The sequence below is a fragment of the Tyto alba genome, unplaced genomic scaffold (assembly GCF_018691265.1).
Source record: "Tyto alba isolate M040663 unplaced genomic scaffold, T.alba_DEE_v4.0 Super-Scaffold_13, whole genome shotgun sequence".
NCBI classification, from domain to species: domain Eukaryota; kingdom Metazoa; phylum Chordata; class Aves; order Strigiformes; family Tytonidae; genus Tyto; species Tyto alba.
The window spans coordinates 21,105,948-21,123,076 of NW_024881275.1; positions in this window are offsets into that span (position 1 = coordinate 21,105,948).

Sequence of the window (17,129 nt, forward strand, 5' to 3'; positions counted from 1 at the left end):
GTGGATCAGTGAAGCAGAACAGCTCACTCTAAAGCCTCATAATGAATAGAGCTGGTTTTACATTGAGGAAGGAAAGACAGATAGTAGAAAAGGGGGATAGTGAGAGATGCCTGCTGTTATGTAAGATTAAACAGAACATGTAGATGCACCCTGAAAAATAACAGTTAGCTCTCTAGGACAGACTCAATTCTAGAATCTCATAGTCTGTTGGACCTTTTTGTACCTATTTCCTATCCACTCAACAGACATGTAAATGCCTTTGTATTTTTCTTTCCAAAGCATTGCAAAGACAGTTGACTAATTCGACAGTACAGTTCTTCTCAGGATTTACTGTAGATTCGGGTGATGAGTTGCCCACATTGCACTCCTGTGCTGTTGCCAGCTTCCTTTTGTTTGCTTTTATGCCACTTCTGGTGTCTTGTGAGACAGGGCTGACTCCAGTGGCCTTTCTGAATCGAATATGAGTGAATTCCTCTTCCTCACACAACTGACAACTGAGACAAAAAGATTAAGAGTTATCTAGGTGGTAAATGATGCTGTTGGTTTTGTTTTGATCAAAGCATTCGGGTAGTTGAGCTAAAGCATGTAGCTGTGCTCACATATGCACAATTCTTGCTAACAGCTTGCTTGATGCTCTGCTTTTTTCCTCAGAACTCTTCACTGTAACACCACTGGAAGTTACATTATTAACTTCTATTATTAATTAAGATACCAAATCAGGAAAACCAGCTACTATTTGGCATAATTCTAATTTTAAAACCTTTTATATTTAATGCAGTTTTAGTGCTGGAGTGAATGATAGGACCCGAGTTCAGGACTCTCTAGTACAAGAGACATGGACGTACTAGAAAGAGTCCAGTGAAGGGCCACAAAGATGATGAAGGGACTGGAGCATCTCTCCTGTGAAGAAAGACGGAAAGAGCTGGGACTGTTCATCCTGGAGAAGAAAAGGCTTAAGGGGATCTCAGCGATGTATATAAATACCTGCAGGGAGGGTGCAAAGAGGACAGAGCCAGGCTCTTTTCAGTGATGCCCAGTGACAGGACCAGAGGAGATGGGCGCACACTGGACACAGGAGGTTCCCTTCAAATATCAGGAAACACTTTGACACTCTGAGGGTGACCGAGTGCTGCCAGAGGTTGTCCAGAGAGGTAGTGGAGCCTCCATCCTATGATATATTAAAAAGTTGTCAGCCCACGGTCCTGGGCAACCCTGCTCAAGCTGTCTCTTCAAACCTCAAACGTTCCATGATTCTGTTAACCTCCTGTTTTTATTGAGTTTGAACTTCTATCACTTACTGCTTATGACCCTTTCTGATGATAAAATACATAGTAATATAATTTCCCAGTGTGACCGACTGTTCTGTATGATTCATCCACAAGAAGAAACACCAGAATTACTGCCATATGCACTCTGTGTTTAATCTTACAAAAATAAACACTAAAGCCATTGAGGGTGAAGCAAATTGCTCAGTTTCCTAAAATAGAACAAACAGCAACATGTTATTCTCTTCTTCATCATGCAGAAGTAACTGAAGAATTCTCTGCTAGTAATTAATATGGAAGGAACATACGAGAAACAAGGCAAAACCTATGTGAATGTGGAGGCAATTTAGGAAAGATTTTGCAATATGTAGTTAAAACCCCAAATCTTACATGTCCCATTCTCAGAGTTAGCTCCAAGAACAACACTGTACTCCGTGATCTAGCTGCCACGAATACGACTTTCAGTAGCTTTACCAAAGGTTCTATTCATCAATTTTAGGGGCACAGGCAAAGGGAATCAATTCATTTCTGAACCGCTTTCGCCTGAATGACTTTCCACTGTGAAATTCATAAAATAAACAGTTTTGATGCTGTAGTACTGCGGCTATTGCCAGTTGCAGTTGGATAAGACCACTGCACAGTTTTCCTCAGTCTTTTAGAAGAAGCTGTGGTCTTTGTGCTACATCTTCTCTAGATGAATATCACTAGTTCATTATGAATTATTACGGCATGTACACACCACAAACTTCATACAACAAGCAGGGATAGCTGAAGAATATCTAGGACTCTCGGATCTTGCCTCCCAGACTCATACCCCTTGTGATAAAGAAGCACTGTTACTGCACTGGAACAATTTTTGATGTCTTCTGATGGTGTATGGATTGCTGTTTGAATTTGTTTTCCAGGTTTAGGCTTTCTGGTTATTTCAATACCATAATAGAAATAAGGCTATAGCTGAAGCACAGAATCGAAATCACCATGAATGTTAAAGTTACAGGTTGTACCGTATCCTCTGACAGCACATAATTCCTCTGCAGAACGTGCCTCCAAGGCCTGCTATATGCTAAATCAAATTGTCTGTCTTTGTGGGGACTTCCTGAAAGATCAGCTGAGATCATGAGCTGTTTGGGACAGACACGTCATAGAAGATGCAGCCATGGAATAAAGTAAATTCATTCTCCTGTGTTGTCAGTCTGCCTCAGTCCTACACTATCAGCAATGGTATCATTTTAAGGCACTGCACTCACTTTATTCCTGCTCATGTTTCTTGTCTAGGCACTAGCCTGCTTCCTGTATGGTGCAGGAACACTTCGTTCATGTCTTCTGTAGAGCAGGTTAACTTTTTTGTTATTACACCCACCCCCACCCCACCCGCACCCCCCTTATTGTGGAGCTCATTTCAGGCACTCTTACAGCATGTCTGATTCTTCCCTTGTATTTCATAATTCTCATCCCTTTTATCTTTAAAGTTTTAACACTGCTAACATCAGTTAAGCAACTTTTGGGACAGCCTATTTGAAGGAAAACAATATAAATAAAGCTGTTCTGACATAGTTTGTCACCTCAGAAGTGCCAGAGGTGTGGACAGTGCTTTATAAAGTCGTCTTCCCCCAGCTGCTGGGAATGAAATGTGACAGTGCAATCTCTATTTGCAGTTGGCTGCAAAAGGCAGAGGCAGTGGCAATGGGAGATTCCAGTGTCCTAATTCTGTTTTATAACAATTATGTTTGTGTCCCTGGACAAATAACAAAAGCCCTCCAAATACTGCACATATGTTTAGCTCTTCACATGACATTTATTCCATTGATTTAAAATAATATATTTTTACATACCAAGTCAAAACCCATACTTACTCCATGTAGGATCAAGACCTATTTTTTCCATTACTTGGTTTCTTCATCTGGAGGATAGCCATCTGCTATGTTAGTGATATTGATAAGAGGCTTTGTAGATAAAAATTGTGAAGGAGGTACTAATTGCCACTTTTTACTTATTCCTACCATTTATTCTTGGCCAAATTAAAAAAGAAAAAAAAATCTTAATGGAATAAAGCCTGAGTAACACTCAAATAATGTTTGTGACACCTTACCCGTCTATTAATTTTTAACTGAACATAATTGACTGACAGACAAAAACAGCTTCCTCTTATACTGATTGCTTCAGGAAGTTCCAGATTTTCTCCTAAATATGTAATAGCTGAACCACTCTCATAATGTCCTGAAGGCCATACCACTTCTATAGCCTTCCTTTTGGCAGATATACTCAAAAGTGAATGTTCTGGGCTGCAAGTTAAATGCTGTTTGAGGACTCCTTGACTGCATGTACACTTACAAGTTTGGACCATATAAATGTGTACAGAGATGTTTTGAAACAAGCCAGATCTGCTTATTATTCAAGCTTAATTGCTGAACGGGCAGACTGCCCTACTCTCTTGTAACTTTTTATTGCAGGGAAGCTGACTAATCTGGCTCTTCCTCCATCAACAGAACTTTGTGAACTGTTCACATCCCACTTTGAGAACAAAATTAAGATCACTGTGAGTCAGCTGCCCTCTAACGAAGCTGCCAACACTAACAATTCTGTAATTCCAAATCTTGAGCCTGTCACAATTCTCAAGCTACAAATACTTTTGGCATTTTATGCTCCAACACCTCAGGGCACTATTATGTTTTGCCAAATCTTTGGTCTAAACAGTTACAGTTTTTCTTGATTCTCTAATCCCTCTGGGTTCTCACATTGTTAATCTTTCTTTGATGGTGGAGAACTTCTTAATAATGCCACAAAGTAAAACAATTATCAGTCCAGTTTTTGAGAAAAAAATCTGTTACCAATAGAAGATCCAGCATGTTACCATCTAATATTCAATCATCATTCTTTTTTTCTATTTTTTTTTTAATTTTATTTTAGTGATTGTAACACATTGCAAATGTGGCAATATCTTTCAAAGAGGGTTTCTTGGCTTCCTCTCAGGCTGGGCCCTGTCCTCTGCACTATGAAACAATATTCTTAAGAGTTTATTTTTGATCTTCATACCCTGACTGATGATGAATTTTTTGCTGCTGCTGCTTGACCTCTCTATTTCCTTTGGCATTATTTTGATCATAATAGAATATTAGGTCTCTTGGCAACCCAGATTGATTTAGCTTTTGTTTTCATTGAGATCTATTATGCGCATAAGTCATTCTGCCTTTCTCTTTCTGGCCCTCTCTCACACGTGTATTCACAGGCACACACACTCAAGAGTATCTTATACATACCACTGCACAAAGCAGGCAAACAGAAATGGTCTGATGGTTAATAACCAACTCTCCTGGACAATGTGATTCAATTAATAGAAATAATACCTAGCACACACACCATTTTTCATCAGAATGTATGAAAGCTTTTTAGAAAGATGTGTAAGAACTAGTATCTTTATAGAGATGCTGCTGCAGACAGGGGAGTTTGCCTGTTACACTGTTGGGGAGAGTAGCTAGTCTGGAAACAGAAACCAAGCTATCAACATACAGTATCATGAAGAAAGGGGTATAATTTCTGAAGTCTCATGGTTTTTTTGCCATCCTGTCTCAACTTATTTATATGACAGTTCTGTGCATACTATTCAGGATACAAACAGATTTAGGTCCTGTTTCTTTTAGTCTCTATCTGTATCAGTGCAAATCTTGTTTGTCATTTGCAAAATGTTCATATCTAAGCCATTTGACGTGTACAGCACCATCAACTGGGTATTCATTTGCCCAGATCTCATTTAATGCTATAGTTTTTCAGGTCTGCTTAGGTATTCAGGTGTTAGGTCACTTCATCTTGCAGTGCAGTGTCTGTTAGCACTGGTCTTTTGCTCAGCTTTTCTTGAAATGTAAAACAAAGACACATAAAGCTAAATCACTAGTCATTGGTTTCAGAAAGGAATTGCACCCAGTTTCCTTGTTTGCATTCTTTATCGATGCTCAAGGCATTCCTGCCTCATAAATCAAATGCCCTTTTTTACCAACTCTTATCTTGTAGACAACTAATAGGTATTATTCTTGGGCTTTTTTTTTTTTGTTGTTACATTTGGTATTTGTTGTGTTTCTTGAAAAGACTGCTAAAATACTGGTTCATTCATCTTTGCCTATTATATTATTTTAAATGTTTTATATAGTCAGGTCATCTTAATGTCAACATCTATTCTCCAGAATGTTTTGAAATTATCTAAGATATTTCAATAAGTGATCTGACTTTCCTCATCTAGAATGTGAAATCTTAAAAGGCTAGAGAAATTAAATCTTAATTCCATTCTTCTTGGGTCATTGTTTCTGAGATTTATAAGAATAAATTAAATATTACAGGTGTTTTTAATCAAAAATATATTTCAGATGAGTCCAGTAATCAAGCATTCAAGGTATGAAACACTAGTGATTTTTCCAACAGACTTTACATGAGAAATAAATATATAGCTTAAATATATATAGAGAGATAATATATAAAATAGATAGGTTAAAATATGGCTTTTAAGTGGCTATAACTGTAGCTTAATGAAGGTTGTGGTTTTCACTGTCTCTTAGATTTTCTATATTGCATTTGTTCTTTTGAGGGGCTTCAATGCAGCCAGTCCTGAAAACCTAACCTGTGTTCTAAGAGTAAATCTGTTTTTTTTCTGATCACACCATATCACAGATAATAAAGATTAAAGAATCAGAGGTTAGCTAATAAATCTGCTTATCTTATATAAATGAAAAAGTATCTAGCTCATTCTCCCACAGCTGTGTTGATTCTACACAACTACAAGGAATTAAAAGTGATAAAAAATATATTTTAATCACAGAAAAATAGAAGAAGGGAAAGCAGCTATGCCTTAATGCAGACTAGGAGTAAGGCTGCTGGGAGGTGCCATTTTTATATAGCCATTTTGCCAACCACAGTCACACTTTGATTTTAAACGGATACAATTGTACCAATCTTGGTGTAAAAGTCTTAGGAACTGTTTTCAGTACAGAGTAAACTTCCCATTGAAAAAGCTGAAATAAAGTAGGTTTAACAATAATAACTTTTTTGAAATGGTAACTTCCACATGATTATTCAAGCTAGTAGGTGACTACATTTAACTAACTAGTCTTTTTCTCAGGTGTATACCTTGGTCATTTGTCAAGTGAAAATATATTCCAAAATTATAGTGAATACTAAAACAGATCTAATAAATCCAGTATCACACTCTATTTTATACAGAATCTATTCCTTCTGACTGAACCCCTATTGATTTGCAATCTAATTCTTAGGATACAAGGGTAGCGTATTACATATCTGTCAGATTAATTTCCAGAATTCTGTATCTGTCCATATGTGCAGATTTTAGCAGAAATTAGTGGAGATAAGTGTTTTGTGACTCAAGTTCAAATTGTATTCAGGGTATACTATATTGCCTACACACATATCATCATACCATTTCCTTTCCTGGAAAACTCTCTTTTGTAAAATATACTACAGAAAACAGCCATTGAGCACACTCCATGGAAGATACACTTCAAAAATTATGTGTTTGAAGGTTGTCTTGTTCAAAGCCTAAACAGGTCTTGTGGAAAAACTGAATTCTCCTGCCAAATCTGAAAGAGGTTTTCAGATTATTCTGAATTCAGTCTGTGAATGTTATCAACCTTTGACCATCATTAGGCAAAGTTAAAAAGAAGTAATAATGATTCTGTCATTTCTTCAGGTCACGTGGTTTTAGCCGAGGAATTATTTTCCCCCCAAATCACTATTCAAGAGAATTACTGTAATCTTTAGTCCTGTCATAAATCTATATTAAAATTATTTCTGCTTTTGTCTAAAATATGTAATCAAAGCATGCAAATCTTTAATATTTTCCAGCAATGGTAAGATGGATGATAAGTGCTTGATTAAAAAATGGTACCTTTGTACTCTAAGTGCCTGATAGTGTTTATTATAGCACCTGTCCTGCTGAAATCAGTGGGACTAGGGAAGTCCTGATGGCATCAGAATTTTCCCATTCTTATTATTTTTCACCCTTGCTTACCAAAACCTTAAATAAAAAAGAAGAAATTATGAAGTAAGGGAGCTTCTCAAAGTGCATGTTTTGTCTTTGCTTAATATCCTTCCTTCCTCCCAGCTGTATTATTTTTGCTTTGCAACTGTTTACATAATCACAAAATAAATGCTTTAATATAGCATTTATTTATGGCCTGTATGGCTACATTGTTCTGCGTGCAGTGAAGGGAATCTAATGTTTCAGTTCTATATTAAATCTGTAAAGCCTTTATTTTGTGGCTTTACAGCCTGAAATAAATAAGAGGTGCTCAGAAAAACATCATCTATACTTTTTTTTTTTTGTTCTTTTTTTTTGCTGTACACTAGTTTTATACCTTTACATTTCTTGATGCTTATTTCTGAAATAAGTGTCTCTGGTCTCTCTTCCTAGCTACTCAGCTCTTCTGCCTCCACTCTGATTTTTTTGCAAATCTGAAGAACTCTCAGGAAGTTCCACGAAGAGCAAGACTGCATGGCAGACAAACAAGCTAACAGTGCAAATGCCAGGAAGAAGACATTTTGAAAGGTACATGCCAGTGTTACTCAGGGAAAGGTAGGTCTAACAGAGCAGAAGGGTAAGATCAGGAGTGTACTCACCTCATCTACTTGAGATGTAACTAGAATCTGCTGTTCGGGGACAGAAAGGACAGCAGCGTGGCAACAAAGTAGACTTAATTTCTTGCTAAAATTAGCCTGAACAGAGAAATGGGTGGCTTCATATCAAAAGCATCAATAACATTCAAGAATGTTATGAATCCATTTCAGATAAATAGCACGGTAATCCATCCATATTTAGGAAACGTAATTTGGATTTGTGTGTCTGAAAAGAAGCAACACAAGTAATGATTAATTTGGCTTTTGAAAAAACTCGAACTGCATATAGTGCTTATCATTTAAGTTTCTAATCATACATTATATTGACAATGTGACTGTGACTTTTTTAATGTTCCCTGGAAATATAAAAGTAATAGGTTGAAAATATTAACTTTTGGAAAAATAAAAATCATAAAGGCTCTAGTGGAAATAACTGTCCTAACCAGGAGCTTTACAATAAAAGAATAAATGCATTTTTATGACAAATTTTCAAGTTTATCACTAAGCACGTTCTGTTTAGTAGACCTTTTGTTAGAGAAGGAAATCTTAAAGATATCCCAAATACCTTTCAGGTAGAGTGGTAGTGATAATTTTGCAAGCTCCTCCTGCACCCACCTTCTTTAAGTGCTATGGACTGTGTATATCACAGCCTTCAGTGTCACACACAGAGCACACACAGAGAACTTCTCAGTGTAGCTCTGTGTGTGAATAAATTACCAACTACAGTTTATTTTTGTCACCTAACAGCTAAAAATTTCGGCATGTTCATCCAGCACAACAAATAGTGTGGGAGGTCCCTTCCATTCAGCACAAGAGTTAAATTAACCTGCCACTGAGGGTATTTTGCATTAGTCTGGCTGATAGACTGAGTAAGGATGTGATTCCTTTTCCTACTTCTGTCTGAAGATTGTAAACTTCAGAAGAGATGTGATAAGTTATTTTAGGACAATGGCATCTTATGCTCTAAGAACAAATTCCAAAGTGAAAGTATAATACTGTGGTTAGGTTACCAAAGCATGAAACACCTGTACCTTACTATTTCCATGTTGTCCTACAAATGTCCTGTATAAACTGTTGAACCTGTTTTAAAGTGCACTTTCTCATATTGTAAATTAAGTAACCAACATAAAAAAAAAAAAAAAAAAAAAAAGACAGAAAATCAAATATCATAGTTTGCAAACTCCAAGACTATGCTGTTTTGAAGGTCTGAACAATGTGTCTTAAAATCTCTGTAGTGGGTTTCTCCACTGGAACAAAAGCAGCAGTGGGAATCCTTTTGGGATTAAGTGGAAGGAGATATCCCTTACATGTTGCTAGAACTGTTTGTGTGCCAGAGGGGTGTGGGAGGAACAGCATTCCAAGGTTTGGGGAGGAACTGAAGTCTTCTGATCACAGCGGTGGCTGCAAGGGATGAATCACATGTATAGATCTGACACTCTTGCAAGTGAACATGGTTTAGACAGTGTCTCTGATATGTGAGATTTGTCTACAGTGGTTGTCAGGCAGAAGTTCAAACTTTTGTTCATGCCATTTCACCCAGTCATCCATGTGGAGCAGCAGCAAATGCCACCCGAGTCCTCACATTCTGGTCAAGTTCCTTCTACCACTCAGGGACACTAACTTATTCTGTAGACAGTTCTTACAGCCCTGGCATGGGTAGCCAGTGCCTGAATCTCTGCTGCCTTCTCGCCTAGTTTGTTCTCAAGAAGTTAGATGGAGTTTTATAGGTTGATGTTTGATTCTCAACCCTTCATTTTCCTCAGTGGTTATTCCAAACTGCCAGCACAGGCATTACCTGATCCCAGCTGCTACAGGCTGGCTCCCACTTCCTTTCTCCTTCCATTGTATCTATATATCCATAATGGGGTGCTTGGCCTTGTTTTTTCTACATTTTCTTTATGCAGAATCCTATTCTTACAACTACAAGAAATAGATTATATGTGTTTGTCTTTTTTTTTTTTTTAATTATCTGTGTTTGTCTTTTCTACTTTTTCTTGATGCAAAATCATGTCCTTATAAGAAATAAATTATCTATGTTTTTCTTTCAAGCATCGGGAATTGCTATGAGTGCACTGATGTGCTTAATATCTTGGAGAGTTCTCAATTTTATCTGGTCAAGATTTTCTTCTGTTTATGAGATAAAACTGACCGTTTTGTTTTGGTCTAGTGGAACTTTTCCCTCTGGTTATCAGTGATTGGTGGAGAAGTTTTGATTTTCTCTATTCCATGTGGGGTATTCACTTTCTGAGGTCCCCTGGCCACTTTCATGTGTCCAATTCCTTTCCCAGTACAGAAGCACATAGCATCCCTTGTCTTTCCATTTCTTTACCTTTGGTACATTGTATTCTGGAGGGGTTTTTTTCTTTTTGGTCTTTTCTACTAGAAGTCTCAAGTTTACTACAGGGTATTTTGAGGGGAAGCAGGAGAGAGTAGGGCTCTTACAGCATATAGTAGAAAGAAGGGATTTCTTTTTTACCTTTTTTTGGACTTAACAGCTATTCCACAGTTGCCTGCAATGGTAGTGTACTGAGTGACCAGCTACACTTTCTATCTCTTCTTTCTAAACCCAACAGTCAGTGTTTGCATTGCCAGTGTAGCAGAACACCTAGCCTATTCTAGCCAAAATGCGGAATAGCTCACAAAATCATGTATCTCTAAGAGCTTTGTGTTTTAGGGTTGTCTTTTTTTAATGTCTGTTCAGCAGGATGGAGGCTAAGTACTTGTGACAGGATACAGAGAGCCTACTTGTTTTCTCCAAACAAGGGAGTTAGCTCCCAGTATAGATTTAGCACAGATGCACAAAGTGAAATAATAAGGCTGGTCTGGTTGTCAGAAGGCAAACAGGAAACTAGAAAAACTGCTTCTTGTTAGTCAGAAGGAAGAGTGTGGGATTTCACAGTGGGCTGCTTAGGCAGGTTACTAGCCTAAGGTGTATGGTCATTGCATATATCTCCATACATCAACTGTTTTTGTTTTGGCTCCCTTCCATGAATAATTCATGCTGGAGGATGTCAGGAAGTAAGCCTTGCTGCAGAAAATTTCCAACTGCAGTATGATTGCTGTCTATTGAAAACCCAGTTGTTTCATCTGTGTCATTTATTCTTTGAGCAACTGTATTTCTGGATTCAGTTCTGGACTTGAGTTGCTGTGAACTCAGAGTTCTAGATAACACTACAGGAAGTATTTAACGACATGAAAAACTGAAACAAAAGGTAAAGAATCAGAAACTGAACTAAAGCAACTATTGTGGAGTGGAAGGAACTCTGATGTAGTTACTTAGTTATTTCAATCGTTGATTCAGATATTCCTCCTTGAGAGTTCACCTTCATATGCTGTTCAGTTTATTCATTTAGCTAGTAAACTCCATTGGTCATGAGGTACTATTTATTAATACCGCCATAGTAGCCCAAAGTTGTCTACTTGGTGCTAAAGCTGTGACCAGATGTTTCCCACAGTAGGCACAGTACACACCACACATCTCTTCTAAAAGAGCTACTACCCTTTCCCCAAGTCCTTCTCTACACATGAAAGTTTACCAAAACTGCTATTCCTGAATAGTGATATCAGAATGAACACTTGTATTCCAGTATTTGACTTACTGGTGTAAGTCCCACATATAGGCTTACTTTAAGCAAAAAATCATCTGCTAGGCATAGTCCAACAAAAAACGAAGAACATTAGCAGAGCAGGTAATTCAGACATGTTCTTGCACCCTTTTACCACATGGTACACAAGGCAAAGGAAGCCACAGTCTCTGCTTTGAACTTCTGTTCCCTGGGGCTGTCAGTCTTTCCCTTTCCCCATCAACAGATTCACTGGTGATTTATGAAGGGGGGAAAACAAATACAAAAACAAAACAAACAAACAACAAACAAACAAACAAAACACAGTACAATCTACCAGAGTGCAGGCCTAGAACAATCTGTTAGAAAACTATATGTTATGAAAAAGCAGTTAAGTGGAAAACATAAAGTGTGAGGTTTTTCTGTTTTTTTCTGTTAAAAAACATTGAGTCATAATTATGTTGCTAAGCCAAAATTGAAAAAGAACCCCATAATTTCCATTATGGTTAAACCACAGCATTCTCATGACAGTGCTAACCATTGAAATGCTACTATTCTTGAGTTTTGTCCAGACTTTATCATTCTCATGTCACATGCAAACAATCATATTTAATAGATTCCGTATTTATGAGAGTTATTTTTAGATAAAGTGCAGAAAAACTCTCTAGACTATGTTTTGCTGTTTGAAGTAGCCACCCAGTGTTGCTTAAGCAATCAAAATGTTGAGTTGCCTCGTTTTGGAAGGCTTGACATCAGGGATTGTAAAGGAGGTCTGCCTTTCAGGATGCTCCCTTATACCATTTCTGAAACTATGGTGAATGAAATACATGTAAGAGTATACACTCAGCCATGCAGGAATCCAAAAAATGGCAAAAGCTGTGCTTGAAGATGTCAGAAGTGCTTAAAGTATTCTGCCTATTAATCTCATTATCACCTAGAGAATATATTTTAATTTATATAATCCTATCTGGAAGACTGTCTTAATATACTGCATCATAGATTAAACTGTGTTTAAAAAAAACCCAAACTAAATCAAACAAAGCAAACAAACAAACAAACAAAAAACAACAAAGACAAAACCTACATTTGAATAGTTAGTTTAATTCTCAAATAATTGAGAATACTTTCAGATGGGCTGTGTGTGAAAGTAGGAATGAAATTAATGCAGATTTGTCATGTTTAAGTTCAACTTTCTTTGTAGCCTGACCTGATTTATTTTTACTTGGTCTTTACAGCTGAGTAATTCCTCTTCTCCTCCCATCTGCAGCGTGCCTTGCTTGGAGCAGAGTTTGTTTTGTTGATGGACATAAATATTTGAATCTGTCTGCAAGGGGGATTTGGTGGCTTGGGGAATTGGTAATAGACTATAGAGCGTTTCACCTCAAGGGTCACTAGTTCACATCCGTATCAGGTCAATAGTGGCAGAAAGTCATTATGCATCTGGCTGGCATCTGCGTGGTGGCCATTGCCAAATCATTTAATAATCTCAGTCTGGTTCCACGTGGCCAGGTGCTTTCTCTTCTCCCCAAAGCAGTGGCCTGCAGCAGACCTCCTCAGCCAGTCTCTCGCTACCTGCTCGCAAGGAAGGATCCCAATCCCCTTTTTTGGGGGACCCCCTTCATCCCCCAGACACCCCAGAGCGGGCCCGGCCAGGGACCAGCCCTGCCCAGGGTCTGCCTCACACCAACACCCCCGGAGGGAGGGCGCCGGCTGCTGCAGAGGCGGGGGAGCCCCGAGCCCCCTCTCCTGAGCCCCCCTCACCGCCCCCCCGGGGGCGGGGGGTCCGGGGGGATGCCCCGCAGCGCCGGCAGCCACCGCCACGCCCGCGGCGGCCCCGGGAGGGATCGCCTCCTTCGGGCCCGTCGCCACGCACGGCGCTGGCCGCCGCCGGCCCCACGCAGCCCTTCCCGCCCCACGGCCCTTGCTGGACGCCGGGGCCGCGCAGTCAGCCAGGGGCGGGCGCGGGGGGAAACGGATTTTTTAATATTTTTTTTTTTTTTTTTTTTTTTTTTTTTTTTTTTTTGGTCAGTGTTACCCACTCCTGCCACGCTTCGGTTGCTTTCTGATGTCGGGGAAGGAGAAGGGGGGAGGGAAGCGGCTTGGCTTCAGTTCAGGGAACGCTCGGGAGGTGGCGGGTGCCGCCAGGCCGCCCCCTCGCCCGCCGCTGCCCGGGGCCGGGGCCGGGGCCGGGGCCGGGGCCGGTGCGGGGGCGGCGGGGGGGCCGCCCGGCCGTGCGGGGCTCTGCGGGGTCGGTTGACCTGCCCCGGGCGGGTGCTCGCTGCGGGTACCACGTTTTAACCACGTGTGTGGAAATAGGTCCGTGCATTGTGTAGAGCCTTCCTCCTCCTCCCCCTCTTCTTCTCTTCGAGGGAAACTAAATCCAAACGGTGAGATGTGGGAGAGCGCGAATCCCCGTGAATCCCATCTGAATAAATGTCTATATTAATGAATTATTAACTCAGCCGCTCATGACCTTAAAACTGGAATGAGGAGACGCCTAGGGCAAGAAGGAAAGCTGCTGAATCCTTTATCGGACTCCTGTCAGAGGTAACCGACCATTTGTCTTCCCCAGATCAGGGGAATTAATTAATATGAAAGGCAAACTTTTTAATTGTGTGTCAAACGAAATCAGATAGGGTGTCCCCGATTCAATCCCTTCCTAAAAGGGGTTTAGCTCCCTTTTCTGCCCCCAGCCTAAAGCAAAACCTTCTAGTTTCCAAAGAGACGGGCATCATTCCTGAGGGTTATTCACAATACAAAAAAACAAACAAACAAACAAAGAAACCCAAAAGAAAAAAAATCGCAGGGAAAATGATGAATTTGGGTAGTTAATTTATCGATCTTGGCTCCTCTTCCCGCTTGTTTTATTTTAGAGGTCATTAATCAATGAAGAAAAACACCACCGTGTTCCCCCTTTGCATTTAATACATTTACTCTCCTTATTTATTTCTTTTGAACAAATTCCTAGCAAATATTCACCAATCGATTTGTAGGCGATGGATTTTTATAAAGGTTTGATCGCTTTCTAAACGGTCAATGTGATTTGTTTCAGTGCTCGTCCTCTAAATAATGAAAAAGCCTGAGAGAAGGGGAAGGAGGAGGCAGTAGTTAAAAACTCCTGTCTTTTTTTCTACAGCTTTACACGCAGAAGTCACATCCAGGAGGGAAAAAAAAAAAAAAAAAAAACACAATAGTTTTTTTAACCCCCTCCCCCCCTCCCCCCCCCCCAAAAAAAAACCCAAAACAAAACAAAAAAACAAAACAAACCAAAACAAAAAAAAAGCCCAAACCGAGAAATAGTAACAAATAGACTGTAAGCAAACTCGGGGGAGACAAAAGGGACGCGGAGGATCCGCTCTGCCTGGGGCGGCGAGACCAGAGGTCAGGGCTGGCTAGAGCCGTCCCGGGGGGGGGCAGGTTCGGGGGCTGGGGTCCTGCTCGCCGGTCTGCCGGTTCCGCTCTTCCCGAGGGGCTGAAGGGGCCGGCAGCGGTGATGTTTCGGAGAGGCTGGTACCGGAGCCGTCTTCTGTCCCGAGGAGACACGCCGCTGCCTCCCCCCGCCGGCCCGCCGCGCAGGGACCCGCGCAGCCCTCCGCGCTCCCCCGCGGCCGCCCCCTCCTCCGCGCCCAGCTCCGGCCGAGGCGGCCCGGGGCACCGGGGCTGCTCGCCGTTAAAAGGACAAAGAGCCACCGGGCGAGGCTGACGGGGTCCGCCGGCCCCCGCCCGAGCGCCGGTGCCGCCCGCCCGCCGCAGCGCCCCGACCTGCGGGCAGAGCCGGCGGGAGCGGGCGTGGGGCCGGGGTGCCGGCGGGACCGCCGCCCTCCTGCCCCCCCTCCCTCCCCCCTCTCTCCCCCCCTCCCTCCCGCCGCCCGCCCGGCCCGGCCCGGCCCGGCCCGGCCCGGCCCGGCCCGGAGGACGGGTGGAGGCGGTGAGCCTTGCACTTCTTTCCTCCGCTTAGGCTGGGTCCCAAAGTGTCGGGGGGAGGGGGGGGGGGGGGGCGGGGGGGAGGGTGTCTATAAATTTTATTCTGCCACCTTGACCACTCGAAGCTCTACTTTTCTCGCTGTAAAAAAAACCCAAACCAAAACAAAAAAAGAACACCAAAAAAACTACAGTAATAGATTAAAGTCCTCCTAATATGAACCCGCATGGAATATTTCCGTTAACAACTCAAGGCAAGTGCAGATATTGACAATGTACTTAAGCCCATTAGCTAGGATCTTTTCCCCACTTCATCACGTTTTTCTAGCGTGAAACGAATTTCTAGGGATTGCTGTCACTAAAAACAATCCAGTATTTTTAAAACATGTCCAGTAAGGAAAACAATACCGCAGAGGCACGCGCTTTTTTTTTTTTTTTTTAATAATAATAATAAAATGAAGAATCAGAAAGAGCGGAATAAGATTGCCACCAAGAAGAAGCTGGCCAAGGACGAGACACTATATTAATGCCGTGAAAACAGAGAAAACACAGCGCGCCCATTCGCAGATGAGTGTGCTCAACAACACGCTATGTGCAGGCTAACGAGTGTTCCAACAGGCTCCCGCCTCGCACCTCTGTCCCTCAGAGGGACGGCAGTACTTCGGAACTTCAGAAGGAGCATTAATGGAGCGAAAGGGCTGAAAATTCATTATATGTTGCACAACGGAATTGATCAAAGACATAAAGAAGGTTTTTACAGCCAACTTTATAACCCATAAAAATCGGGGGTTTTCCTACTCGTGTTTGCCTTTAACTTAGGTGTTATCAATCTATACAGCAGATGACTGATGACCTTGTCAAAATGACGCCAGTCAAAACATTTTTTGCCTCAGCCCTGTTCAAATTTGTGTTAAAATGTCCTGCCTTAGACACAGACAAAGTCTAAACAGCAGCAGCTTTCCCAGGCTCTGCGACAATGAAGGGTGGGAAAGAAATAAACTAGAAAAAGGGTGGGGGGAATGGCAAAAACAGTTCACACGCGCACACGTTATGTTTGTAAGCAAGTGTCCGTTTAGTGGCAGCGTGACACCTGACAAGGGGAGCTTTCCTGACACTAGAGAGATGCTTCGGAGACATAAACGCTTTGTGCAAGTATTTTGTCTTAAATGCATGGGACAGTAAGTACATGCGATATACGTAAGAGATCACAGTTCTCCTCTAGTTTTTCATACGGTGTAGGAAAGAGACTGAAAAAAACTGTTACATACTCACTGATATGTGAGCTCAACAACTGAGTAGCGGGGCGGGAAAAAGAAAAAAAAAAAAAAAAAAAAAAAAGCCAATTTTTAAGCAAAGTGTAGAGAGAAAGTCTCTAGAGATGAGAAGTTTCCCGCCACAGGTTGCATCTCCGTCTGCACGCTTCTTGCTCTGTTCCGTAACCGAGCACGGAAAGCAGGAGGGAGGCGTGCTGGTGCTCGAGGGGACAAGGTCTGAGGAGAAGTTGCAGGGCGGTGAGTTCCCTCACCCGCGCTGGGACCTCCTGGGGCAGATCCCAGGTAGCCGGGAGGAACGGGAGGCAGGTCATCCCGGGAGACGTGTTAAGTAACGGAGGTGGGAGAGTATCAGTACAGCGAAACGGGCCAGGAAGGTTTCTAACATTCACCTCGGCTCCCGAGGGGCCAAAGGCAAGTGAGGCGAGGCCACGGCTGCCGGGAGCCTGGCGGGGTGCGAGGCGCTGGCTTGGGCCGGAGCCGGCCGGGAGCTG